This window comes from Phascolarctos cinereus, unplaced genomic scaffold (genome assembly GCF_003287225.1).
Source record: "Phascolarctos cinereus isolate Bilbo 61053 unplaced genomic scaffold, phaCin_HiC Scaffold_5;HRSCAF=322, whole genome shotgun sequence".
Classification (NCBI taxonomy): Eukaryota; Metazoa; Chordata; class Mammalia; order Diprotodontia; family Phascolarctidae; genus Phascolarctos; species Phascolarctos cinereus.
In genome coordinates this window covers 54,672,849-54,699,860 of record NW_027555958.1, presented here as the reverse complement: position 1 = coordinate 54,699,860, position 27,012 = coordinate 54,672,849, and the positions used below count along the sequence as shown (strand labels likewise).

The window sequence follows — 27,012 nt, the reverse complement described above, 5'->3', positions numbered from 1 at the left end:
TATGACCTTATTCAAGCCACTTAACATCACTGGGATTCAGTTTCCTCATCTGTAAAACAATGGGGTTGTACTGATTGGCTTCCAAGTTCCCTTACACCTCTAAATTTGTGATGATGCCATATTAAGAATTTATATCTGAAGGTTGTGAATGTCCCTTTATTAGAGGTCTTCAAGTAGATACTAGATAACCATTTGTTCACTATGTTCCAGTAGAGTTTGGGTTTATTTGTTTTATAGGTTGGACTAGATGGCTCTACAGATCTTTCCCAACTCTAATCTTCTGTGATTCCACAATTCTGAATAGGAGTAGAGGAAAGAACCGTTCAAAAGAGACTTAAAATGCATGCGTGTATGGCTGGCTAAAGTCTGCATCACAAAAGAGCTAAAGATAGCTCTTGGAGCTTCAAGCTAAAAATCCAGTCTCCCAGTGGGGAAGAAGTCACATTACAGTTAAAGACCTCCAGATGGCAGCTAACTAAAGAAGCTATAGCACAACTGATGACCAGCAGAGAGCCGCTGAGAACCGTCCATCAATTAGCCTTTATTAAGCACCTACTCTGTGCCAGGTAAAAGAAAATAAAACAGTCCTTGCTCTAAAGGAGCTCACAGTCTAACTGAGGAACATGTAAAACTAACATGTAAAAAACTCTATGCACAAATAAGATATAGACAGCATAAACTGGGGGTAATCTCAGAGCGAAGGCAAGGAGGACTGGGAAAGACTTCTTGCAGAAGATGGGACTTTGTTTGAAACTTGAAGGAAGCCAGGGAAGCTAGGAAATGGGGATAGAAATCCAGTGAAAATTGCTGAGAGTCAGGAGAGCAGCAGCAAGGAGACCATTGTCACTGGATCTCAGAGTACAGGGGAGGTATGAAGGTGTAAGAAGAATGGAGGGGTGGAAGGGAGAGGGTCACCAGGTTATGAAGGGCCTTTCTGAAGTTCAGCAGAAAGCCCCAAAGAAAGCAGCAAGATGTTATCGCCAGGGAACTAGAAAAGCTCTCCAATGTTAGGGGCAAGAATTACTCTGACCACACATCCCTCAACCCGATTAGCCCTTGACATGATTTCTCAGGCTACCTATATTCCCAATGAGTGGATGCTTCCATGCATGTTTCCTGGTCACGTGTATTCTCTGTCTGTCCCTTCTTCTATTTATTGGTGGTGGGACAGCCTATAGGAGAGAGTATCCTTGGAGGTCTGTTGAATTTTTCTTGTCATTGATTCGTTACGTTGTTTGATTAAATATTTTGCTTTGAACTAATTTATCTTCTGACTGAGCTATGGTTTTAAGTGGAGACCGACCCACAAAGTGCTTTGAATCTTGGGTAGCTCTCTGCAAGCCTATGTGTGAGGATCACACACATAGAAAGGAACAAAGAGATAGACAGAGCCACATTGAGAGACAGAGAGACAGAAAGAGACAAACACCTATGGAACAATATACTCATCTTTGGACATTTTGTGATGTCATCTTTGGATGTTTAAGAGTCATTAAAGACTATTAAAGAAGGCATGGATTTTCACAATTTGGGGCACAAGTGGACATATTGCATCTTATTTCTCAAGAAGGGTGACTGCATCTGGACCAGCTGGATAGAATTAAGTTCTCCACCCTTGCTTTAGGTGAATGTTCTGGGATTATTGGAGGCCAGTCATGAAGGGTGGAGTGGTGTGGGGAAGAGTGGGGAGGAGTGTTAGGCATACACCCATGTTTGATTAGGGATTTCCTATGGCTGCTAGGAATGGAGAAGATTCTTACTTGTGCTTATACCCACTCCCAAATACGCAACGGATCAAATAAGTTTAGGATAATAATTATTAGGCAGTTTGGTCAAAGCAAAGAACATACCCTGCTCTAAATTTCTGATCGGGGGAATATATATGCAAAACAGAACACACTCCATTGTTACACAAATACCTTCTCCTCTGAGAGTAGGTCAATAATAAAGTAGGCAGATTTAACTATCCAGCCAAATAACAGAATTTGAGGTACAAAATGTCGAAGCTTAGAGTCCAAACCAATCATTCAAAATGTAAATGAATATCCAGAGAAACCATCACAGTATAAATACCAGGAGCAGCAATGTGAAAATGCAAAGGACCTGAATCCTGATAAGGCCCTGTTATATACAGAGGTGCCAAGGCAGAGATTCAGAATCAGCCTTGCTTAAAATGCAACTAAGTTTCTGAAGGAAGCCCCAGAGACCTGTCAAGGCCCTTACTGAGATAAGCATGTCTGGAATACATAGGGTTCTTAGTTACATAAAGAATCAGAGAGGAAGTAAATTCTATGAAAAGGCCAGTAGGGTGCCTAGGAAACAGGAGTCAAATGGGTGGGACTGGAAAGAAGAGAGGATTGCCCTTTGCTGGGAGCCAGCAGTTGGGGAGAGAGCTGTGGAGCGGCCCAGCCAGTCCCAGACCCTTAACGATTCCAAACTTGCAGCAGAGACTGATTTCTCCCTGGAAAATCTGAGATGACTCCAGAGCAGGTGACTTTGAGTCATTCTTTATTATGTCTTTTAAAAGGGTCAACTAAAGGTAAGGTGACAGAGGTCCCATGATCCTTTAGCATTTTTATATCATTAACATCTTTGCATTACACTTTTGCCTTTAGGCAAAAAATAATAATAATAATGCATCTTCTCTGTGATTCACACATTACCCAGAAGCCTCTGGCTTCCTGGAATTTTTTTATGAAACCTCCAAATCCCTTGCCAATAACTTGAAGATGACAATTTTTGTTAACAGTTCCTCTGCCCAAATTGCTAACTGCAACATGAAGGAAAGGCAGTCAAGGCTATATTAATAGCTCAAATTTATATGACACTTTAAGAATGGGGGTGTGGAATATAGATGTTTTCTTCACAAACATCCCTGTTATGCAGCTCATCACCATCATTTTTAATTAATTAATTAATTAATTTGTTTTTAATTTTTAGCAGTTGGGGTTAAGTGGCTTGCCCAGGGTCACACAGCTAGTAAGTGTCAAGTGTTTGGTCTGAGGCCGGATTTGAACTCAGGTCCTCCTGACTCCAGGGCTGGTGCTCTATCCACTGCGCCACCTAGCTGTTCCTCCTCATCATCATTTTTATCCTGTCTGCTCCTGGAGGTGTCCCAAAGTTGCTTTCAGTGAGCCTACAGTGTATGAGCTTCTTCCTAATACACTTCTTCAATTACAAAAAACCCGTTTTCTTATTTACCTGTATGCACAATGATAGCTAACATCTATACAGTTCTTTCAGGTTAACAAAGCAATATACAGATATTATCTCAATTTGCTCTTCATTGCAACCCTGTGAGGAAGGTGCTGTTATTATCCACATTTTACAGATGGGAAAACTGAGGCTGAAAGATGTTAGGTGACTGGTCTAAGGTCATACAGTCAGCACATGTATGAGGTAAAATTCTGTCTTCCTGACTCCAAACCCAGTGCTTCATCCACTAGGCTAAGCTTCCTCTCAATGATCCAGAGAACATTAAATATAAAAGAATACTAGAAAGATAACAACTTTCCTTAAAACTTTCTATCTGAGGTGGTGCAGTGGATAGAGCTCTGGCCTTGGAGTCAGGAAGACCTGAGTTCAAGTCCGATCTCAGACACTTGACACTTACTAGCTGTGTGACCCTGGGCAAGTCACTTAACCTTGATAGCCTAAGCAAAAAAAAAAAAAGACTGTCTATCTGAAGAATGAGATGATAACAATATTTAAAGTAGCAGACATATATATGGGCTTTAGGGTTTGCAAAACACTTTACTCACCATAATATATCATTGTTGACCCAAACAACAATCCATGAAGGAGGGAACCTCTTAGGTATGATAGCAGGCAGCTAAAGGTCAGAGAAACTGAGTTGCCCCCAGTCACAGAGCTAGGGAGGGGCAGAGACAGGCATCCAGTGACCTGTCCACGGTGCTGCTCTGATTCTGAGCATTAGACAATCACCCTTCTGCAGTTCTCTATAATAGCTATAAGGTTTTCTGTGTTTTCCCACTCCCACTATGTGTGCATGTGTCTGTGTGTGGGTGTGTTTTAGCATCCTTCTCCCCTCACACATGCATGTTATATCCTAATGTGTGTTCACACACACCACAAACACACACATATACAGTGACATATGTGTATGCAAACATACAGCACACATATAAACATATGTGACCATTGTTTGCAGGTCTGCACACATAAAAGTGTACATGCACACATGTGTGTCCCTCATGTGTTGTATGTACACATATATCTATATCCACATTTATATCTATACATGCACACACATAAACAGGGTATCCCCAAAATCTCCATGTCATTTATTAAAGCTGAAAAGGCTTTTGGAACATTCATATATGTATGCATGTATGTACATGCAGCTTTAATATCTTAAAATGGCACTAAACTTTTAGGACACTATATATATACATAACACATATAGAAATAAATAGAAAAATGTACTGCTTTAGGTATATGTGTATGTAGGGAGTCTATATACATAAACATATGTATGCATATGCATGATACATACATATGCACATGCATAATACATGCATACACACATCTATGAAAGTAGAGGCAGAGATTGTACCTAGCCTTTCCTCTACCTCCTTTCTCTGCAGCAAAGTCAAGCATCTACTTACCATATAGGCAAAAGAGTTTGCCTTCATCCATCACTGTTGCGCAAGGGATCCCGCCACAGTGAAAAGTCTTGCTCAATTTAGAATTCCAAGGTCTTCTCAGCACTCGGACACTTATCAAGTGGGTTTTATTATACCTTCTTCTATCAAGGTTACCCAGGTTATTTTAAAAATCAAATTAGCTGAGTAAAAACATTCTAATATACCAAGAGACTCCATTCCCGAATCCCCACAGCCTGTAGAATATGAGAGGAACCGTGGGGTTAACAATGGAAAGCTTGCTATTCTATCCCAAGTTGGGGGACTTCAGGGGACTCTCATCATTTTACTTGTAATGGACTTATTAAAAAATGTTTTTAATATTCTCAAAATCCTTGCGAGATTTCAGAAGCTAGAAAATGTAAGGTTCTCTTAAGATGTCATTTAATGTCTTGGCTCTTGAACGTAAAAAGAAAATCCCTCAACAGGGGAATTTTGCATCCTGTTGAATGTGTTTTCATTATACCAGGAGAATCTGCTCATAGAAAATCGTAAGAACAATTGAGATTGCTCTTGGCTTGTTTCTCATGTTTCTTTTCCCTTGGCATTTCTATGGTGATGTTGCAATGAATCCAAAAGTCCTTCCCTCTAGAATGTGCTCCTCACACATGCACTTCTGAGAAAGCTGTGTGCAGCCAAAAAAAAAAAAAAGAATGAGCTGAGAGTTAGAGGACAATGGCATTGACCCTAGAAATAGCTGGGGATAACTGCCTCCTTAGGAAATTTATGGGGCAAACATTCTCCTGGTATAATGAAAAAGCTATCTCTAGGGTGAGACAAATAAGCTTTTGTCCTAGGGCATTAAATTTGGGGGGCACTTGCAGTCCTTTAGAAGTTTAGAAACAATAGAGCTTAGTACCTACTTGGCAGGAATAATTAATTAAAATAGCAATCTACCAGAGACTATACTTCCTATTCCCTGCCCCATTTCATTCTGCTCAGCACAGGTGTTAGTAATATTACTTGCCCTGGATGCAGAAATTTTTAATTATAGCTCTGGGCATTGGATTTTAAGTAAGAAGACCCAAGTACAAATCCCTCCTCTTGGGTTGCTGAATTCCTAACCATCCTTTAAAGCCAATCCAACTAAAAGGCCATCTTCTGTATGATGTTCTTCCTGATATCTTCCTGGTGAGAAAATGATCATTTTTCCCCATTTGGCCCTCATAATAGTGCTTTGTTTATATTTCTTTCTCCCACATTATACTGTATTATACTGTGTATATGCATACACACTACACACATCTACACACATCTACACACATGTGACCATTGTGTGCAGATCTGCACACACATAAGTACGTATGCATGCGTGGGTATGTGTCCCTCATGTGTGTTATAATACTATATTATAATCATTTGAGTATGTGGCATCATGAGACTGTAGGCTCCAAAGGACTATAGGGTCCCAAAACCTTGAATCTCCCCGATACAACCTACCACAATGTGGAGAGCGTGGAGTAGTTATGATTTGTATTGGTCAAAACAGAACAGACTCTGAAGAAATAATTGATATTTAAAAGTACTGAAGATCCTTTATCCTCAACTTATATAAGTTTGTATAATAGGAAGACCCCCCAAAATCAATCAAGATCTCCAAAAGGTCTTTGTTACAATATATATGTGAACTCTGATGACACTTCACACACACCAAATTGGTAACGATGATAAAAGACAGAAATAGTCAATGTCAGAGGGCTATTGGGAAGACAGGCATACTAACACAACCCTTATGGAGCCATGGATTAGACCAACTCTTCAGAAAAATAATTTGGAAATATGCAAGAAGAGTAATCAAACCACTCATACTTTTTGGCCTAACAATTCCGGTACTGGAATATAGAGCACAGAGAAGTCAAAGACAGAAAGCAAGGTTCTCTTTATGCCAAAATATTCTTAGTAACTGGAAATAAAGTAGATGGCCTTCAACTGGAATGGCTGAACAAATTAAGGTACATGGATGAAAGGTTAGGTAGGGTTCAGCATTGGACCTGTGAAGTCACCGATATACAGGAAACTCCCAGATGAAAAAAGTCTCTCCAGTCATGCAAGTTGGCACCTTCTCTGCAATGTATCATTGTGGACAGTTGACTGGAGCATGGCAAGATTAAGTGACTTATCCAGGGTAACACAGCAAGAAGAAAAATATCTGAGGCAGGATTCTAACACAGGTGTTTCTGACTTCATCTAGCAGTCCAAGTAGCACAATGGGTGGAGTGCTGGGCCTGGAGTCAGGAAAGTTTGAATTCAAATATGTAAAATGGGGACTATAATAGCTACCTCCTAGAGTTGTTGTGAGGATCAGGTGAGATATTATTTGCAAAATACCTGGCACACAGTAGGTGCTGTGTAAATGCCTATTCCCTTCCCTTTCCCTTCTACCTGTTATACAAAACCGCATCTCACAAAGACAGTCCAAACCTAAAATATTTTTGTAATTCAAATGAAATACAATGATCAAACAATCCAGAAGAATGTTATGGAAATCTGCCCCTCTATTCTCAGCAGAAGTGTGGTGGGCTTTGGGACTCACAGTGGTGCCCATGCTGTCAAATGCTAGTTGCTTTTCTTACCTTTTTTCTTTGACACATGGCGGGGGAGTGTCAGAGAAGAATATAACTATGATATATAGTATATAGCACCTGGAGCAACTCACCCTCACACGTGGGTCCCCAGAACACCTACTCCAAGTTCAAGGTACTCTGTAAATCCACATTCAATCAAAACTATAATTCAAGTGCCCCTACTGATGTGATCACTTTTATTCAGGGGGTATAATTATTTCAAAGCAAAGGCACTTGGCTAAGGAGAGGAGATTCAAGTGGGGCAACCCACTGGGGTTCTGTGCTTTAGATAGTGGATAGAGTGGCATGAATCAGAAAGACCCAAGTTCAAATCCAACCTCAGATACTCACTAGCTGAGTGACCCTGGATAAGTCACTTAACCTCAGTTTCCTCAACTGCAAAATGAGGACAATAATAGTGCCTACCTTCTAGGGTTGTTGTGAGGATCAAATGAGATAATACTTGTAAAGCACTCAGCACAATGCCTAATGCATTACTGGCACTATATGGATGTTAACTATTATTATTATTATTAACCAAAAAAGTCTATCTAGGCCTATCAATTCATCTCCAGGGCTCATGATTCATCCTTAAGTATTTGGCCATTAATGATATGGGTCAACAAACTGTTATACTTTTATTTATTTCCTTGACTTTGGCCAAAGAAACCATCTATACCTCATTGTAACCCAACCATTACCCTGAAGGGATGAAACCAATAACCTTTACCTCATTACCATCAAGCTTTCTCTGATTCACCAGAATTTCCCCCCTAGGCTGTAAGGTGAGCTGAAGAACTCAGATTCTTTGGAATCCCTTGGGCAATCTTTGTCCTTGATCCAAGGCTTCCTACTTACTTCATTTTAAGTGACATTTGCTGGATAATTTCTGAGTATGGGATTCAACAACCAAAGCTCAGCATTCTGCTCTAGCTATAATCTGATCTAAAGCCTCCCAAAGACTTGCTGTCTCCAGAGCAGGGTGCCCTGGCTCTGGTGCTCAAACCCTCCCTCCATCAATGGAATATTTCAGGCCACACTTAGGATCTTCTTAAGTTATATATTTACAAGGGGGAAAGAATACTAATAGGAATATTGATAATAAGGGTCAAAAATGCAGAAAGAATTCTACCTAGTGCAGACTGGAAGGTTCCCAAGTTTCTTAAACTATCCTACTCAGCTGAAATTTCCTGTGACCAATTGGCCCATCATGATTCTCCCAAGTATACTTCTCTGACCCAAAAAGAGAATGGCGTCCTTCTCTGGCTTCCTTTCCCTTTGGAAATGGTCTAGCTTGACTTTGAGTAAATTTCATTCACAGTTGTAATCTTGAGGTGGTTTGCTGTACCTCTGTGAGCCTCCATTTCCTCATTTGCTAAGGGTCTCTAAGGTCCTTTCCAGTTCTAAATACTTATCTACTAAATACTAAATACTACTAAATACCGTTCTTAAGCTGCTAAAGGCAGCTGGGTGGAGCAATGGATAGAGCACTGGATCTGGAGGGAGGAAGCCCTAAGTCCAAATCTTATCTTAGCCCTTTGCTAGCTGGGCAAGTCATTTAACCTCTATTTGCCTCAGTTTCCTCATCTGTAAAACATAGACAATGACGGTACCTTCCTCTCAGGGTTGTGGTGAGACTCAAATGAGATGCTATTTGCAAATCGCTTCCACGTAAGTACCAGCTATTAGAGAAGCTTTTTTTTTTAATGACTAACCTTTGGTGCTCCATCCCCAATTTTCCACTTAACCATTCTCTAAGAAGTAGACCATTCTCCCTCCTCTGAGGGAGAGCATGACATGACTAGTGATACCCCAACGCAGGGACTAGTATCAACTGGAATAAGTGCTCAGAGTCAGAGAATGCAAGTTCAAGTGCTGGCTCTGATACTACCTGTTTGACCTTGGGCAAGTCATTGACCTCTCTGGGCCTGGTTTCTTCATCTGCAAAGTGAAAGGGATTGGACTGGATAAATTCTGAGGTCTCTTCTAGCTCTAAATCTTCCCATTTTACAAAAGCGCCCCACTCTTTTTTTTTTTCTCACCACCAGACTTAGACATCACACAAAACTGCCTGGTCCATTGGCAAAGATTACCAAGACTTTCAAAAAAAATTCTGAAAACTCAACTTCTTGTCTAAAGCCATGGAACGACATAGGTGCCTCCTAGCTAGAGATTTACTTTTGTAACAGGCATGAATTGACTTACAAATTGCTGTTTATTTTTATAGCCTCTTCCAAACTTAGGGATTCTTCAATAAGCAGAGGCCATTAGGCGGATGCAGCAGCAATATAAAGATTTCTCAGGCACAGAAATGCTGAAAATCAAGCCCGGTGCTAATTTTGCAACGACTGCCTTTAGGTCTTTAAAGTGCTTGAGCGATTTTCACAAAGCCTCCTAGTTATAAATAACAGGCCGACTGCTCTGACGACAGGTTTAAATTAATTTACTGGGCTGCCAAAACTAGGAGGCAGCAAAATATGTTTCTGATTTGAATGTGCAGTGGGAGAGAAGGCGGGGTTTTTTTCCTTTTTTAACCAGAAATGTGACCTAATGGGCTATGTCCCACCCCCTCAGCATCCTAACTTATGCCTCTATTTACTGACTCACAAGGATGTGCACTGCTGACCAGGTATGAAAATGATCCTGGCATTTGCCTTGCATTCAACTCCATTCATTGGATCCCACAGGCCAGCTCCGCATGGCAGATTGTTGATTACTGTCATAAGCACCAGAAAGGAGTGTGACATACAAGAGGCATCCTTCTTCTCTGGGGGTTTGCTGTAATAAGCCTGTGGGAACAGCAAGTGATGCTGAGCTGTGCCATGCTCTACGCAGGGGACCCTGGCCTCGGGTCTCTACAGAGGCAACCCCTCCAACAGTCGACTGCTCTTGGATCAGAAATCCCTGCTGAGTTGGGAAAATGAAGAAGGATGAGTTGGGTTGTGCTTCTGGCTCCCAGCCCTCAGTCAGTCAGGAGAAATGATGGCTGATGATCTGTAAACAGTGCCATTTTTAGCATGGCTGGGATGACTGTTGTTCCAGGGCCTGTTTCTGGGATGGGCTGTCTGACGAGGGTGAGTTTCTCCCATCACTGGAGCTCTTTGAAAAGAAAGAAGATCCCTTGTCAGAGTTGTGGAAGAGGGGATTTTGGGTCAGGTGAGGGTTAGACTAGACCTCTGAGTTCCCATCCAACACTGAGATTCTACGACTGTGATTTTCAAAACAAGCTTCCTTTAAGAAGCCCACCCTACTATCATGGTCATTCTCCAAGCAATTGTGTATAGAACTTACATCTTGCCTGGACTTCCTGCATTTTGTATCATAAGTAATTTATTGCTTCCTATTCTTCTAGTTCCCTGATCAGTATATACTTTCCTTGAAGGCAGGAACTGGGCCTCCTTTTCTTTTTTTTATCCATAATAACATCTAGAACAACAGTTCTCAAAGGGTGGGCCATGCTGAAGATTTCTGTACATGTGCCTCTAAATGTCTCTTTCACTCTAGGCTTCGATAACAGCCTGCTCCCAGTTACAGTTTGCTGCTTGCTCTGCTTGGCTTGGCAATGGGAACATCCTAAAAACAGCTCTATCCATGGAGGTACAAAGCTGCCTCCTCCTCCTCCAGTCCTGGGGAAGTCAAGAAAGAATGGGGTGGGAGGGAGGAGGAGAAGAAGAGAAAAAAATCCTCCTGCGTCTGGAGAACTGACTGCCTGGGAACTTTTCTTTGTCTCACGGCAAGGAATACTGCACCATGACCCAATGAAGTTTGAGAACCAATGATCTAGTGCCCTGGAAACAGCAACTGTTTTAAAAGGCATGGAAGGAAGAAGATGGAAGGAAGGAAGGAAGGAAAGAAGGAAGGAAGGAAGGAAGGAAGGAAGGAAGGAAGGAAGGAAGGAAGGAAGGAAGGAAGGAAGGAAGGAAGGAAGTGAAGAAAGGAGAAAGGAAGAAAGGGATGGAGGAAATTAAGGAAGGGAAGAAAAGGGGGAAAGGAGGGAAGAAAGGAGGAGGAAGAAAAGAAGCAAGGAAGTAAGGAAGGAAGGAAAGGAGGGAAAGATGGAGGGAGGGAAGGAAGGAAGAAAGGAAGAAGAGAAGGAAGGAGTGAAGGTAAAGAAAGGGAGAGAGGGAGGAAGAGGGGGAGGAAGTGAAGGAAGGAAGGAAGGGGGAATGAAGTAAAGAAGGGAGAAAGAAGAAGGGGATGGAGGAAAGTAAGGAAGACAAGAAAAGGGGAAAAGGGAAGGAGAAGGGGAGGGAAGGAAGAAGAGAGGAAGGGAGAAAAGGAGTGAGGAAGAGAGGGAGGGAGGAAGGAGGAGGAAGCAAGAAAGGAGGGAAGGTGGAAAACTCTTAGAAAAAGAAATTATTTCCATTTTTTTTTCCTGCTACCACTTAAAGATAACAAAAACAGCAACAATAATAACTGACATTTCTATAGCATTCTGATATAAGAGGGACATGAATCTTTGCCCATTGCCAGCACTCTGACATCCTGACACAGCTTTATCTTTGTTTTTTTCTCCCAGGAATCACAGGGCTTGAATGGGAATGACTGACTCAAGAGTGAAAATTTTGGAAGCTAAAGGAGGAAAAAAGAAATGGCAATCTGCAAAACTGCAGAAAATTGTAATATCTCCTGCTGTTTCCCCTCACCCAGGTGGACTTGTTGAGGGGTTTCTCCTTCTCTTTGCTGTGCTCTAGCAATCTGAGTGAGATTGGTGCCTGATCCAGCCAGAGCAGGCAAGACACTGCTTCTGAGCTTCCCTGCTGAGCCAGACTGCTGCCCCATAGAGCTAGGGCTGGCAGCAACTCCCTCATTTTCCAGCATCTGTGGCAGCAGCAATGACCCTGGTGGGAGGGATGGTCTTCATCTTGCCCAATATTTGCCCAGGGCTGAAATGACTATGCTCTTTCCCTTCATGGCTTCCATGGCAGGAGGAGGGAGGTAAGACACTATACTTCTTGGTTATCTCTCTGGAATCTTGGGGGCTGTAGTTGGGAGGCTGAAGGATGACAAAGAGGGTGGAGAGTTCACCTTGGAAAGTTGAAAATGGAAAGGTGTATCAAAATATGCTTTATGATGAGTGTCTAATATTAATATCTAATCTAATTAAGCACTGGCTCAACTTTGACGTTGGGGGGGAGGAAAAGGAAGAGGGGTAAGTGACTGAAATAACACGATGTGTCTGAGAAGAGAGGGGCATAATTAGTAGACGGAGGCAGAGTTAGTAGATGGAAGTAGATGGGGGGCTAGGAACATGCCTAGATAAAGAGCCCAGTATGGAACGTAGAAGGGCTGACATGATTGACAACCAGTGTCCTGGGCCCTTACTCATTGACCCAGATGGCAGTCCTGTTACAATAAAGTTGACAAACTGTTACCTTCAAAGAGTAAGCATAATGTGATAAATTGATGAATTTGAACTTAAAATGATTAGTGAAAAGAATAAGTATTTATTAAGCACCTACTATATACCAGTTACCATGCTAAGGGCTATTTACAAAGACTGTCTCAACAACCCTGCAAGGTAAGTGCTATTATTATCACTATTTTGTAGTTGAGAAAACTGAGACAAAGTGACTTGCTTTGGGTCATACAACTAGTAAGTGTCTGGGGCTGAATTTGAACTCAGGTCTTCCTAATTCCAGGCCTAGTGTTTTATCCAAACACTAAGATTAAGGCCTGAGCCCTACCCTTAACACTTATTAGCCTTATTAGCTATATGACCACAGTTAAGCCACCTAATTTTGGTTTTGTCATCTGCAAAATAGAGACATCTGGTTAGACAACAATTTGTCTGAAAAATATCTGTGGGTTTTAATTGACTGCAAGCTCAATATGAGTCAGCAGTTTGATTGATAAGCACTCTTTGGTCTCAGAGGGCAGAACCAGGAGGATTAGACCAATTAAAAGGGATTGAAAAGGTCAAGATCAAGGGTGACCTTACCCAAGGACCGAATACAGCCCACTATGTGATGTGATTTGAGGTATACCCAAAAAAACCAACTCTGCCCCCCAAATATCTCCTCAACTGAATTTGGCAACAAAAATTACCACATTATTTACTCTTGATCTAGGAGTCATAGATTGTCAGAAATCCATCAGCCATGACTACAGGTTGGGGAGCTTCCAACCTATGGGCCAGATCCAGCCTTTGACTGGGTTTTATTCAACCTATGGGACAGACGCGATGAGAAAGCATGGATGGATGGCAATCTTTGCCCTCAGAAGGCATACCTCACTGGTACTGGGCTCATTAGTCCGCTGAAATATATAACTATGGGGCTTGCTGGTCTAGTGAATCATCTAAATATGTCTAAAGTCAAATTTATGCCTAAAGTGGAAAAAAAGTAGTCTTTGGCTACAATGTCCTAAAAAGCCACAATATAGATATATTGCTGATTGAAAGTTTCTTTACATGCTCTTTACATCACTGCATGTGTGTATTTCTGTTTCTTTTCTCTCTATAGACATATTCTATCTTTACCTATCTCTGTGAATATTTATATGAATGTGTCTATTTGCAAATCCATGTGCATGTGTTTTTATTTTGTGTATCTTTCTCTCGGTTTCTCCCAATAATGTTGTCTGCCTATGGATTGTGGCGACAGATTGGGCAAAGAACTGAAATCAGTTATGATCACTTAGTAATGACAGATTGATTGAGCCTGGGCTTGGCAGAATAGTGCATATGGCAGAGTGGATAAGAGTGTTGGGCCTGGGGTCAGGAAGACTCATCAGACACTTACTAGCTGTGTGGCCCTGGGTAAGTCACTTAACCTTGTTTGCCTCAATTCTTCATCTATAAAACGAGCTGGAGAAGGAAATGACAAACCACTCCAGTATCTTTGCCATGAAAATCTCAAATGGGGTCAGGAAGAGTTGGACATGACTGAATAATAACAACAATGAGTTTCTATGGGATGGACCCTTCCTTTGCAGTGGGTATAGAAGAGCAGAGAGATAGTTATCTAGCTCTAAGCTCCATCTGGATTGTGTTTTGTATTCCAGGTTAACATTGCTCTTTAATCTTCACTTGGGTGTAGAAGGATGTTTGGGGGGCCCTAGATCCGCTCGGGTCCTTTTGCACTTCACTGGTCAGCTCCACTGAACAGCTGCTCCATATCTGTCTTTGGAATGTTCCCTCCAGCTCTCTAACTTTCTTCATCTCTTATCGAACCAGCTCTCTGCACCACACTTATGCCCCTCTGCTCTCACTACAATAAAGAGTTTGGACAGTTTAACAATAGAACTTACAGTAATGACCTCATGCTTCTGGAATTCAGATACCTGGCAACTTCACCTACCCAAAACCTGGCTGAGAATCAAGAAGGAAACAGAAAATGTGGCTGAGTAACCCCTACTAATACCGAAAATTCCATGCCCTTACTTCTGCACAATGAGGTCCCTTTACTTTTGAAGTCTCAGTTTCTTCGAAATGAGAATGTTGTTTGCACCCCCCACCTCTCAGGGCTGTGTGAGGAAAGAGCTTGGCAAACCTCAGGAGGCTGGGCTACATTATCTCTAAGGTCACTTCCAGCCCCAAATCTATCTTATAATGCCATGACCTTAAAGAGTTATGTAAAGGCGACCTTTTATTAGGGCTGGAGGGGACTTAGAAGAGGCACTCACTCCCACTCTAATTGGTTGAGACAATATGTATATAAGAGCTCCGTGGCAAAGCTGATGGAAAAGCCCAGAAATCTCAAGGTGCAGTGTGTAGGCCAGATAGCGAAGCTCATGGCTCTTTAAGGTATACCAACAAATGAATGACAATGGCCAGGAGTCAGGGGGTGGGGAGGGCGCTGATGACAGGGCAGATGCCTGTGGTGCAATGGATAGAGCACTGGGTTAGGAAGACCTGAATTAAAAACCGGCCTCAGACCCTTAGTATCTATGTGACTGTGGGAGAGTCACTTAGCCTGTGTCTACTTTCTTCAACTGGAAAATGGGGATAATAATAGCACCTATCTCCCAGGGCTGTTGTGAGGATCAAATGAGATGATATTTAAAAAGCACTTAGCACAGGGCCTGGTACATGGTAGGTGCTTAAAAAGTGTTTATTCCTTTTACCATGTAATAATAATAACAGCAATACTGTGTCAGGCCCTTTACAATTCCCTCATTCCCTCTTCTTTCTGTCCCTCCCCAAGACCTGGGGGACTTTAGGTTGCAGGGATAGCCAGATAGCAAGACCTGGTGGTCCACCAATCCACCAGAAGGCTATTCATCCATGTGGTATGGATAGCCATGTTGCTCTCCCCATACCCCGCCCCCCAACTCCCACAATGGAGTCTTGGGTGCCTGTACTGAGGGAGAGCCAAAGAGAAGGTAAAGGGGAAGGGATCCCTGTCTACCTTCTTCTTATCTTAGGCAAATAGGTAGTGCAGTAGATAGTGCTGAGCCTGGAATTAGGAAGACCTGAGTTCAAATGCAGCCTCAGACACTGACTAACTATGTGACTCTGGGTGAGTCACTTAACCCCTGTGCCTCAGTTTCCCCAATGGTAAAATGGGGATAATAATAGCACCTATCTTCCAGGATTGTTGTGAGGATTGAATGAGATAATAGTTGTAAAGGGCATGACACAGTATTGCTGTTATTATTATTACCTGGTAGACCCACTTGGGACCTGAGTGGCCAGGGGTCAGGGAAGGGAAAGCAGAAGGGTACCTCCAATAATAGATCTTTCTGCTGCCAGGCTCAGATGGCATCTGAACAGCCCAGGATTTTATAGGAGAGGAACAAAAGGAAAGCAAAGGGGAAGGATGATTTACTGGGGGGCAGGGGGAAGGGCCTAGGGACACACACCCATAGCAAGGTGTTGAGGGAGTGGGAGAAAGAAGAAAGGAAAATACTGATGATGGAAAAAGACCGAAGTCCAGAGCATGATGGAAGAGAGACTTGGGCAGTGTAGAGGTAAGACAAGCACATGGAATGGGGGTGAAGAAAGTTGCCAAAAGAAAGAAGGAAATCAGGAAAGGGGGTGAAGGGGTACTGGAGTCATCTCTATCATTTTGCCTTTGGACTCACCCCAAAGAAAGTATTGGGGAACCTGTTTAAAAAGTGTTTCAGCATTCCCTCACAGGTGATTTGGATTAAAAATGGAAAAAAAAAGTCACTCTGAAAGTGCCCATGGTATTTCTTGAATCCTTCAAACCTGTGGTTGAGAAGAATCTTAATAATCTGGTCCAACTGCCTGTTTGGGAATCCAGTCTCTTAGATCATTTCCTCTCAATATGATTCGGACATTCCATTTGAAAGTAAACAATTCCCCAGGCTCCCCAGTGTCCCTAACGGATGTGAGGCAGAAATGTGACGATGAGATATGGACAGGAGACCATACATTCAAAAACAAGCAATTTTTTTTTCTCTCAAAAGAATTCTGTGTACCCATTACCAGAATATATCTCTGCTGAGCAAACAGTAAAATAAAGAAGGGGCTGAATAAGACATCCAGACAACAGTTAATAGAGCCTTGGACTGAGGATGATATGGATTCAAACCCCACCTATGATACATAATAATTGTGTGATCTCAGGCAAATAAATCACTTAAACGCTCATTGCCCTGGACAATTGTCTTTTTCTTTTTATTAATTTTTTTACTTAATAAGTGATTGCTTTCTTCTATCTCCTCTGCCCTACTGAAAAAAACAAAACAAAACAAAACAAAAATGAAACTCTTGTAACAAATGCGCACACTCAAGCAAAGCAAATTCCTACATTGGCCATGTCCAGAAATGTCTGTTTCATGCCGGGCCCTGAGTCCATCACTTCTCTGTTAGGAGATGGGTAGCAGAATTCATGGGTTAGGTAGGTGGCACAGTAGATACAGCACTGGATCTGGAATAAGGAAGACCCGAGTTCAAATTTGACCTCAGACACTTACTAGCTGTGTGACCCTGGGCAAGTCAACAGCATGGTCAGGACAAACAACTTTGACTTAAGGACGCTGATTAACACGATGACCAAATCATGATGCCAAAGGACTCATGGTGAAGGATGTTGCTGCTGTTTTTCAACCGTTTCAGTCCTGTACGGCTTTTTGTGGCCCATTTTGGGCGTTTTCTTAGCAAAGACACTGGAGTGGTTTGCCATTTCCTTCTCCAACTCATTTTACAGATGAAGAACTGAAGCAAACAGGGTTAAGTGACTTGCCTAGGGTCACACAATGTCTGAGGCAGAATTTGAACTCAGGTTATCCTGACTTTGGGGCTGGCACTCTATCTACTGCGCCATTTAGCTGCCCCTAGTATTCCATTACCACTTGACAAAAACTGCTGGGAAAACTGGAAAGCAGTCTGGCAGAAATTAGATTTAGGCTAATACTTCACACCATCTACCATGATAAACTCTAGTTAACTTTCTGAAAATATGATAAATTATAAAGGAGTTGCCCATCTGAGTGAGTAGAGGGAGCTTTCTAGCCAGAGAATTCCCTTAATGAAACCACACTCACCAAGTCTGGAACCACACCCACAACCGACCTTTTAAAAACAAACCCACAACAAAGAATGTTCATTGGATTGACTTTCATGGAGAGCTTAGCCTCCTTCTGCTTAGTCTCTTCTGCAAAAAGCATTTATTAATCTTCATTATGAGCAAGACATTGTGCTCATGGAACTTGCTTTCAACAAGAGGAAGCAAAACATATATGCAAAAAGGAAACACAATTTTATTTTTGGTGTGTTTGTGGGGGGTTGGATTGGTAGGGATAGTCACTAACAACTGGGAGGTATCACAGAAGGCTTAGTGTTCAAGGTGGTATTTGAACTAAGCCCTAAAAGGAGGTAGGGATTCTTAGAAAGGAAACAAGCATTATTAAGTGCCTACTAGGTGCCAGGCACTGTGCTTTACAAATATTATCCAGTTTGATCCTCACACAAAGGAGGTGCTATCCCCAGTGTTCAGTTGAAGAAATTGAGGCAGACAGAGGTTAAGTGACTTGCCCAGGGTCCCACAGCTACTATATATCTGAGGTCAGATTTGAACTCAGGTCTTCCTGACTTCAGGTCCAGTGCTCTCATCACTGTGCTACCTAGCTTCCTTCAATTCTAAGAGTGGGAGGTTAAGGAGACAGTGCATTTCAAGCATGGGGGACAGCCTGTGCATAGATAGATAGATAGATAGATAGATAGATAGATAGATAGATAGATAGATAGATAGACAGACAGACAGACATATAGATTGATACATACTTAGGTACAAAGGTACATAGATCGTTTGTTAAGAGCTAGGTACTGTGCTAAGCATTAACAAGCTGGGTGGTTCCTGACCTCAGAAAGCTTACAATATAATGCAAGAAGACAACATTTAGAGGGGAGCTATGAGGAGGAAGGAGAGATGATGGCGTGGCAAAAAACAGGCTTGAAGTGGTGGGGAGGTCTAAGTCCCTATCAAGATAAGAAAAAAATCTCACCTACTGGAGCTGAGGAATCCAGGGGTGGAATCCAGGTTACTCTGGTGGGGAGGAGGAAGAAGAGGTAGGTGGTGGTCCAAACAGACGGCACATGGAATGGAGTCAGTCTGGAAGTCTGGCGGGAGGAAGAATGAAGGCAGAAGATGGGACATCTCATACAGGTGTAGCCTGGGCTTGACAAACATACAGAAGATTGGTGCTATTGTCATTCTTCACGTAGAAGAGGTTGGGGAGCCTGCTTCCAGGAGAGGAATGTGGGCATTTAATGGAATTGCTCTGGAGGGCATGTGTTGACCTTCTGTTAGCTGACCATATGTCAAACAGCCTCTGGATTGGGTGTGGGTATGGCTCCAGAGTTTGAGCTCAGTGGGTATTGCAAAGGCCTTTCCCTATTGCTTTGTCCTCTTTAGCTAGCTTCTTCTGGGCTGACAGCATGGGATGAGAGACAATGCTTTGGGGGACAGACCTCAGACCTTCTCCTCATCTGAAGCTGAAGTGTGGAGTGACCTTTGGGACTCAGCCCAGGTAAACTGAGATAAAGACTCATCAGGAAGTAATGTCTCATTTTGTAAGTGAAATTGGTTGGTGAGACCAATGCTACGTGATAGCTCTGCCATTCTCCTCAGGGACCAAGGTTATGTAAAGTGTTCTCCTAAGAAACTGGATGGGTAGGTGGGGAATGTTTGCACTTCTATTTTTGCTATACCTTCACAGTAAATATCACATTGTAAAAGCTAATTGATGCTAATTAACTAAATAGCCCTAGGATACCAAGTCACTAAGGCCTTAGCCTTAGTTAGCCTACTGTTAAGTAGGAGGAACACTGGAAATGAGGCCTTGTGCAATCAGTGTTTGAGGAGAGACACCCCACCCCTGTCCCAATCCCTCAGGCCTTGTAGTAGCACCTGAGAGTGAGATGTAGCCAGCCTGATTTGGGGATGGTGAGTCCAGAGCATACTTGCTGCATACAGAACAAGCAGATCAGTTTGGCTTGAAAATACAGAGCATTAGGGGGAATAATCTGAAATAAGTCTGGAAGGGTAGGTTAGAGCCAGATAGCAAAGGGCTTTAAATGTCCAAATGTCTATTTTATCTTGGAAGCAATAGTGAACAAGTGAAGCTTCTTGACCAGGGAAGTGATCTGCTCACACCATGCTTAGCATTCTTTCAAGACTTAGCACGTGTGTCACCCCCTACAACAAGCCTTTCCTGATCCCCTTGATCATTCAGATCCTCCCTATGGGGGTATTCAGGAGGACTAGCACCTGTGGTATGAGGGCTTGCTGAGCCCTATTCAGGGCTGCTCATTCACCTTTGGCATCCACCTGTCACCTAACTCTCACCTGCATCTCCAAGAAGCTGTAGCATGTGCAGTGGCCACATCCCAGTTAAACCCTCTTAGCAGATGGGCTAAATTAAATTAGTACCCAACAAAGCCTCAAACACACTGGTGAGTTAGGGTGATGCCTACCCTAAGCGTGAGAAGACTTTGCCTTAGAGGAATGGGCAGATGAGAACAATTTGTTCCAAAGACCAGGAAGGTGGCTGTGGAGAGCTTAGATCTTGATCAGACATGGAAGACTCCAAGGGCATTCACTGCATCTCAGGCCATCACCAGTCATCATGACTTTTGTCTTGCCATTGGACTTCAATGATCTGGAAGAGAGAGGGAGGCTGATGACTTTTTGCAGCTTTGCTTCACTTATATCCAATTCACTCATGAGTCAAGACATCACCTGTGATGTCACTTCAAAAAAGGAAGAAGGAAGAAGAAATGACAAATTATCTTACATTTACATATCTGTTTATGTTGTGCAAATAATGCAAACTCCTTAAAGGTAGGACCACCATGTTTTTGTCTTTGTGTAGTTGGTGCCTTGCAGTATAGTACTTAATAAATGTTCTTTGAATTGAATTTAAACCAAAGACTGACTCATAGTGACAGAATCTTGGAAATAGAAGGAACCTTAGAAATCATTTAGTTCAACCTGTGACTGAATCAGAATCCTTTTCTCCTCAGATGATCATAGGGTTTAGAGTTCCTATGATAGATTAGAGATTATTTATTTTATATGTATATAAATATATATAATATATATTTATATATAATATGTATAATATATTTATATATAAATATATATTATATGTATATAAATATATACTTATATATAAATATATAGTATGTCTGTATATAAATACATATAATATATATTATATATAAATATATATATTTATATATATATATATATATATATATATATATATACATAAACTAGAGATAATTTACTCCAACCTTTTCATTTTACAATTGAAGAAACTGAGGCCCAGAGAAAGTAATTTGCTCAAGATCACAGAGGTATCACAAGGCAGAGCCAGGATTTGAACCCAGATCATCTGACTTTAGACACAGCACTCTTTCCACTGAAAACTGACCCTAATGAATATGTAGTCATCTAGTCTCTGCTTAAAAACTTTCAATGATGGGAAACCCATTCGGGTTGTGTTCCAAAGACTTCTTTTTAAAATCTGTTGCTTGGAACTTGAAGCCAACATTCTCTCTTCGTCCCAAAAGCCCATCCTTCCTTTCCTTCCCTGAGCCTTGGTTCCATCTAAAACAGCTTTAGGGAAAACAAAGAAACAGATACTGGTAGCTACTGGTAACTTAACAACGTTATATGTGCATTAATAAGTCACTCACTGGGATAATCAATTCAAGCGTCCTGACTTGGATAGTTTCCAACATCACATTTCCTCCTCTAACTCTTCTCAAAAGTTGGCAATCCAACGAATATTTATTCTGGGCTAAGCACTGGGGATATAAAGACAAAATGAAAACCAGTTCCTGCCTCAAGGAATGTATATTCTACTGGGGAGACAGAACATGTAAACAGATAAATACATGATAATTTCAGGAGGAAAAAGCAAGCACTAACAAATATAGGGTTCAGGAAAGGCTTCCATGAGGAGGTGGCACACCAGTTGTGCCTTGAAAAAAGCTAGGCTTTCTAAAATCAATCCAACATTCTGTGCTAAGTACTAGAGATACAGAAAGAGGCAAAAGACAGTCCCTACCCTCAAAACGATTCTGGAAGGGTGAGGAGCCATGGGAGATAGCCCAGGCAAGGCAAGGATGTGAAAGATGGAGAGGCAAATTCAGGGAATGTCAGAGTAGACCTGTATGGCTGGAATGGAGAAAATATGAAGGGGAATAATGTATAATAAACTTTGAAAGATAACTGCCCAACCAAGGAGTCTGTATTTTCTCCTTTCCAGTTCTAGAATACTAGTCAAATCAATACTGCTATTGTTCCTGGACAGGGTGTGTCACTCTATTCCCCTAAGGCTACACTAACAATCCCTGAAACTTTTTTTTTTGAGAAAGCAAATAGTCTTTATTTTTATCTTTTTATTTAAATAAGGAGAAGTCTTTCATAAGGAAAGAGCTAACGCAATCAAATATTTGAAAGGAAAAACAATGGGTACTGAAATGGAGGGAAAGGGCAAGAGAATGCCACCACTGCCACTGGCTTGGTGATTCCATGATTCTAGTTTTCCCATCCAAGTTAAAAAAATAGCATATCACAGGTTGCACATTATACTTCTATCCATCATCTACCCTTTTAAATATCTGGTCTACATGAAAAGACAAAGAAAGGAAAGGCCAAACTACCTTCTTCCCCCCCCCCCAATCTTTTACCACATGAGGCATGAGGTAAAATCTTCAAGGAGTACAATATCTCAAATATAAACAGTGAATAGCATCCATAGAGCCAAAATAGGTTTCCACTAACAGGTGCCTCCAGGTGCTAACATGACCATAAGCCACTACTACCATTTCTGGGGCCACCATACTGAGGTGCATCCCTGTGACTTTCTTTAAAGGAGTACCCCTCCTTGGCCACCTCACCTTTTATGTCATCTTCCTCTGTTTTTGTATTCTCAATGCATAGTAAGTGCTTAATAAATGTTTTTTTCAATCATCCATCCATCCATCCATCCATCCATCCATCCATTTGTCTATCCATCCATCCATTCATATGAGAGCCAATGGGAAGCCCCTGACAATTTTATTGTTGTTGCTGTTGTTTTCTTTTTAGGAAATTGGGGTTAAGTGACTTGCCCAGAGTCACACAGCTAGTAAGTATCAAGTGTTTGGTCTGAGGCCAGATTTGAACTCAGGTCCTCCTGACTTCACGGCCAGTGCTCTATCCACTGCACCACCTAGCTGCCCCCTGATTTTATTTTTTAAGCAGGGGAATAACATAATTGGTCATTTTAATGTATTAGGTTTGTTTGGGGGGGGGGTGGGGGGGAGGGGAGAATAGATGAAATTTCACCACTGGGTTCCTCTAGGGTAGAGAGTTAATCTGATGAACAGATTTTAGCTGAAGTATTCTCTGAACCTCAGCAGAATCTAGGGCCACATCTTCAAGATTTGAGTTTAAAAGGTGCCAACTTAAAACAAGCTCCTGGAGTGCAGATGCCTAAGGGCTATGAAGCCTTTGTTCTTTTGTTGATTAAACAGCAGAGGCTTACTATTGACTATGGGGAAGCTGATAGAATGCAGTCTCAGCTCTTGCATGTTCAGAGCAGTGACAGGCTGAGCCGGGCCATGTTATGCTGATATACAACTCTGTGGAGACACACCAGGAATCCACTCCTCCCAGGTGAGAGGAGGCTGCTCTTAACAGATTTGCTACAGCAGGGGGCTATTGGAACCTGTACCCTTTACAAACGTTTATCAGCTTCAGTCCATTCAGGAGATTTTTGTCTCTTGCCAGCTCTCTTTACACTGGGAACACAAGGCTTTTAGCCCAAAGAACAGCAGTCTCTCCTCTGGTGCCAAGACTAGTCGACTGAATCAAGTGGAATCAGGGTTGTTAGGGGAATGAAGAGGAAGCTAATTTATAGGCCAACCCCACTGGATAATGAGTGGGCGTGAGCACATACCATACCCTCAGCCCCCCCAGTGGCTGATGCTGAGCTTGTAAAGAGGATGGAGGCAATGCTGAGATTACCCCATCCTGAGCAGTCCATCCACATTCATAATTTATTAGGAGCTGTCAGCACACACTGAGCTTTGCAATGGGTAGGAGGTATGTAAACAAGGAACGATTTCTGCCCCCTGGGAGATTACAACTTCAGAACACAAGGAAGAGGGAGACAGTGCAAAATCGACCTACATAACATGAGTGAAGAGAGGTAGTGATGTAGGCGGAAACAAACTCCTTTTACATCTAACTTGGAGGTGGGTGGAAGAAGGAAAGGGACACCATAGATATTTAAGAATAAAAAGTTCCGTGTGTGAAGAACTGAACAAGAATTTTGTTAAACATGTGAATGTTGAACCTCGAGTGCTTACATAATAATCCTGTTACGAGATACATCTTCTAGCAAAACCAGTGGGATTCTAATCTATCCAGTAGATTTGCCACAAGATTAATCACTCTATGAGGCAAAACTCTCTGGAACGGAATTCAAGGTCTTCAACAATCTGACCCAAAGGTATCTTTCCCCAAATCATAGAATCCTAAAAGGTCTGAGCTCATCAAACCACCAATCAACAAGATCCTCTTGACAACATTCTGACGGTCCATCATCCAGCTTTTGATTGAGTATCCCAGGCAGGAGGGAGCCCACTATCTCCTGATGCAGGCTGTGCCACTTCTGGATAGCTTTAATTGTTAAGAAGTTTTTCTTTACACTGGTTTAAATTTGCCTCTTTGCAACTTCTACCATGAATCTTCATCTTCCCCTGGGACCCTTTTCAACCTACAACTCCTGCTGCTGCTGCTGTTCCTCCCTGCTTCAAACTGGATCAATACAGGCCATGGCTGAGAGGAGCTATGTTAGCCAAATGGCTTTGCACTCTTTGGAAACTTTCATCCTCATCTTCATCTTGAACATATCCTTTCCTATCACTGAGCACATGGCCTTACCCCAAACCCTACCCCTATCACTTTCCACCTATTTCAAGAACTGTCATCAAATCACCACTACTATTACCTCCGGTAAGGGTATGCCAGTAGATTGCCCTATTTTTACCACTTGCCAACTTTGTGATTTCCCTGATGATTATTCCTTTCTTCAGCCATTGTGTTGGTTCCTTCATTAGAATGTAAACTTCTTGAAGGTAGGGACTATCTTGCTTTAGTATTTCTTTCTCCAATGTTTAGTACAGTGCTTGGCCAATAGTAAATACTTAATAAATGCTTTTCATTCAGTCATTTGCTACCAATTCAGTCCTTTTTTGGCCAAACTCTTCAGATATTCAAAGGTAGCTATTATTTCACCCTATCTTTTTTTCAGCATGTCACCTGCAGCACAGACTCCCTTTCTACCCCTCCTCCCCTAGAAAAGGGGTACCAACTTTAAGCACAAGTGGACCCAAATTAGTCCTGGACCTGGGCCTGGGCTAGACCCCAAATACAGGGACATCAGGCTTTTCTCAAACTCTCTTCTGTCATATTGCCCCTCACTCTAAGATTCTGAGGAAACTCTCATGAATAAGGCTTAAGTATGGCTCATGTCTAGGGTCTCCCTAAAAGGGGATTAACACAGTCTCTTCTAGAAAAGACATTAAATGTACAAAGTAGATATCAGCTATAGGATAGCTTTTAATTTCCCTCACTATAAAAGAAATGAGTCTATTTCTTGAGTCCATGACAATAAGAATTCGTTGAAGAAACTGGGCATTTTTAGCCTGAGGAAGAAAAGATCCGAAGGGGACATGGTAGGTCTTTTCAAGTATCTGAAAGGCTTCCAAATGGAAAATGGATTAGGTTTGTTCTGTGTGGTCCCAGAGGTCAGAATCAGGAGCAACGGGTAGCAGTGGCAAAGAGAGTTGATGTCAGGAAAAATTTCCTAACATTTAGAGCTACCTAAAGTTGGAATGGGTCCTTGAGAAGTGATGAGTTCCCCTTCCTAAGAAATCTTCTAAGAGATGTTGGATAACCATTTCTGTGTGTTATAGCAAGGATTCCTTTTGTGTTTGGGTTGGACTAGAGGACCACTGACATCCCTTTTTGCTGTAACATCCTGCAGTTCTATGATTCAGTGAGATGCTTAAATCATAAAAGACTAACAAGCATTAATACTTAAAACATGGAATTGTCACTTATGCTCTTCCAGGAGGTGAAGACTACTTTGTTGGACTGCTGTGAACATATTTCACATTCACCTTAGATTTATACTGTCCAAACACCCCACCAAGTCCAGATATTTGGGGCAGTCAGGCATCGGTAATCCTCCTGGCTGTAATCTTCTCATCCAAGAAGTTGTAGCAGAAACCATCTCCTAATGGGCAACCCGCCTGTCACCTCTTAAAACCATGAGGTTATCAACAGGGTTGGAAATATCCATTTTTCAGGGTTGCTATTAGGTAACCTGAACTCAGGGAAAGAAACACAAAACAGAAGAGGCAATAAGAGACATGAGGTCCAATCCCTGGATCCCTTAGGTCATAGATCATAAACCTGTAGCTGAAAAGAACCTACAAGGTTATTGAGTCCAATAACCTCTTTTTATAGATGAGGAAGCTGAGTCCCAGAAAGATTAAGTAACTTGCCCAGGGTCACACAACTAATAAGTGTCTAAGGCAGAATTGGAATACGGGTCTTCCTGACTCTAAGCCCAGCACTCTGTTCACTGAACTACACTGTTGTGTATGTTTGTCACCATTGTTGCCAGAATTGAGGGGAGAAAGGCAAGACATCCCCGCCTTCTCTTCCCTGGAAATCCACAGGTGATTTGGCTTTGACTTGGTCCAAACAAAGGTGCTGCCTTGAAAGAGTCCAGATGACATCTTTCTTCTCTCTTTATTTCCCATGGACTGGGCAGCTCTTTCCAACTCAGTCATCAGTCCTCACTGACATAGACCTAAGTCATGGAAAAAGATATTAAATGTACAAAGTAGATATCAGCTATAGAATAGCTATTAATTTTCTTCACCACAAAAGACATGAGTCTATTTCTTGAGTCTGTGACAATGAGAATTTGTTGAAGAAACTGGGCATTTTTAGCCAGAGGAAGAAAAGCCATGGGAAACACAGCCAAATAGGAGCCACTTGTCATGCCTGTCCTTTATCCAGAAGTACCAGGGTGTTTGGACCACCAGAGAGGGGTAGGACATATGCTTAGTTTCATCCCTCCACTCCCAATACATATAGCTTAAACATCACTAAGTCCTTCAACTGGGTTCTCTTACACAATAATAATAATAATAGCTAACTTTTCTATAGCTGTTTAAAGTTTTACAAAATACTTTACACACATCCCATTGGTGCCTCAAGACTATTCTTTTTTTGTCTGACAACTTTATTTTATTTTTTCATTTAAATAGTATTTTATTTTTCCAATTACACGTAAAG

General features: G+C 41.9%; 1 long non-coding RNA gene across 1 annotated transcript in view; it reads right to left on the bottom strand.

Annotated features, from left to right (window-relative positions):
- Positions 1–9,424: 9,424 nt before the first annotated feature.
- The window catches only part of LOC110218975 (uncharacterized), a 38,839-nt gene continuing 21,251 nt past the window's right edge, over positions 9,425–27,012 (bottom strand). Inside the window, exons 2-4 of the long non-coding RNA XR_002327463.2 lie at positions 20,115–20,299; positions 18,644–18,758; positions 9,425–10,327 (exon numbers count right to left, since the gene is read on the bottom strand). This is a non-coding gene — a long non-coding RNA (uncharacterized LOC110218975). The remainder of the gene's footprint in view (positions 10,328–18,643; positions 18,759–20,114; positions 20,300–27,012) is intronic.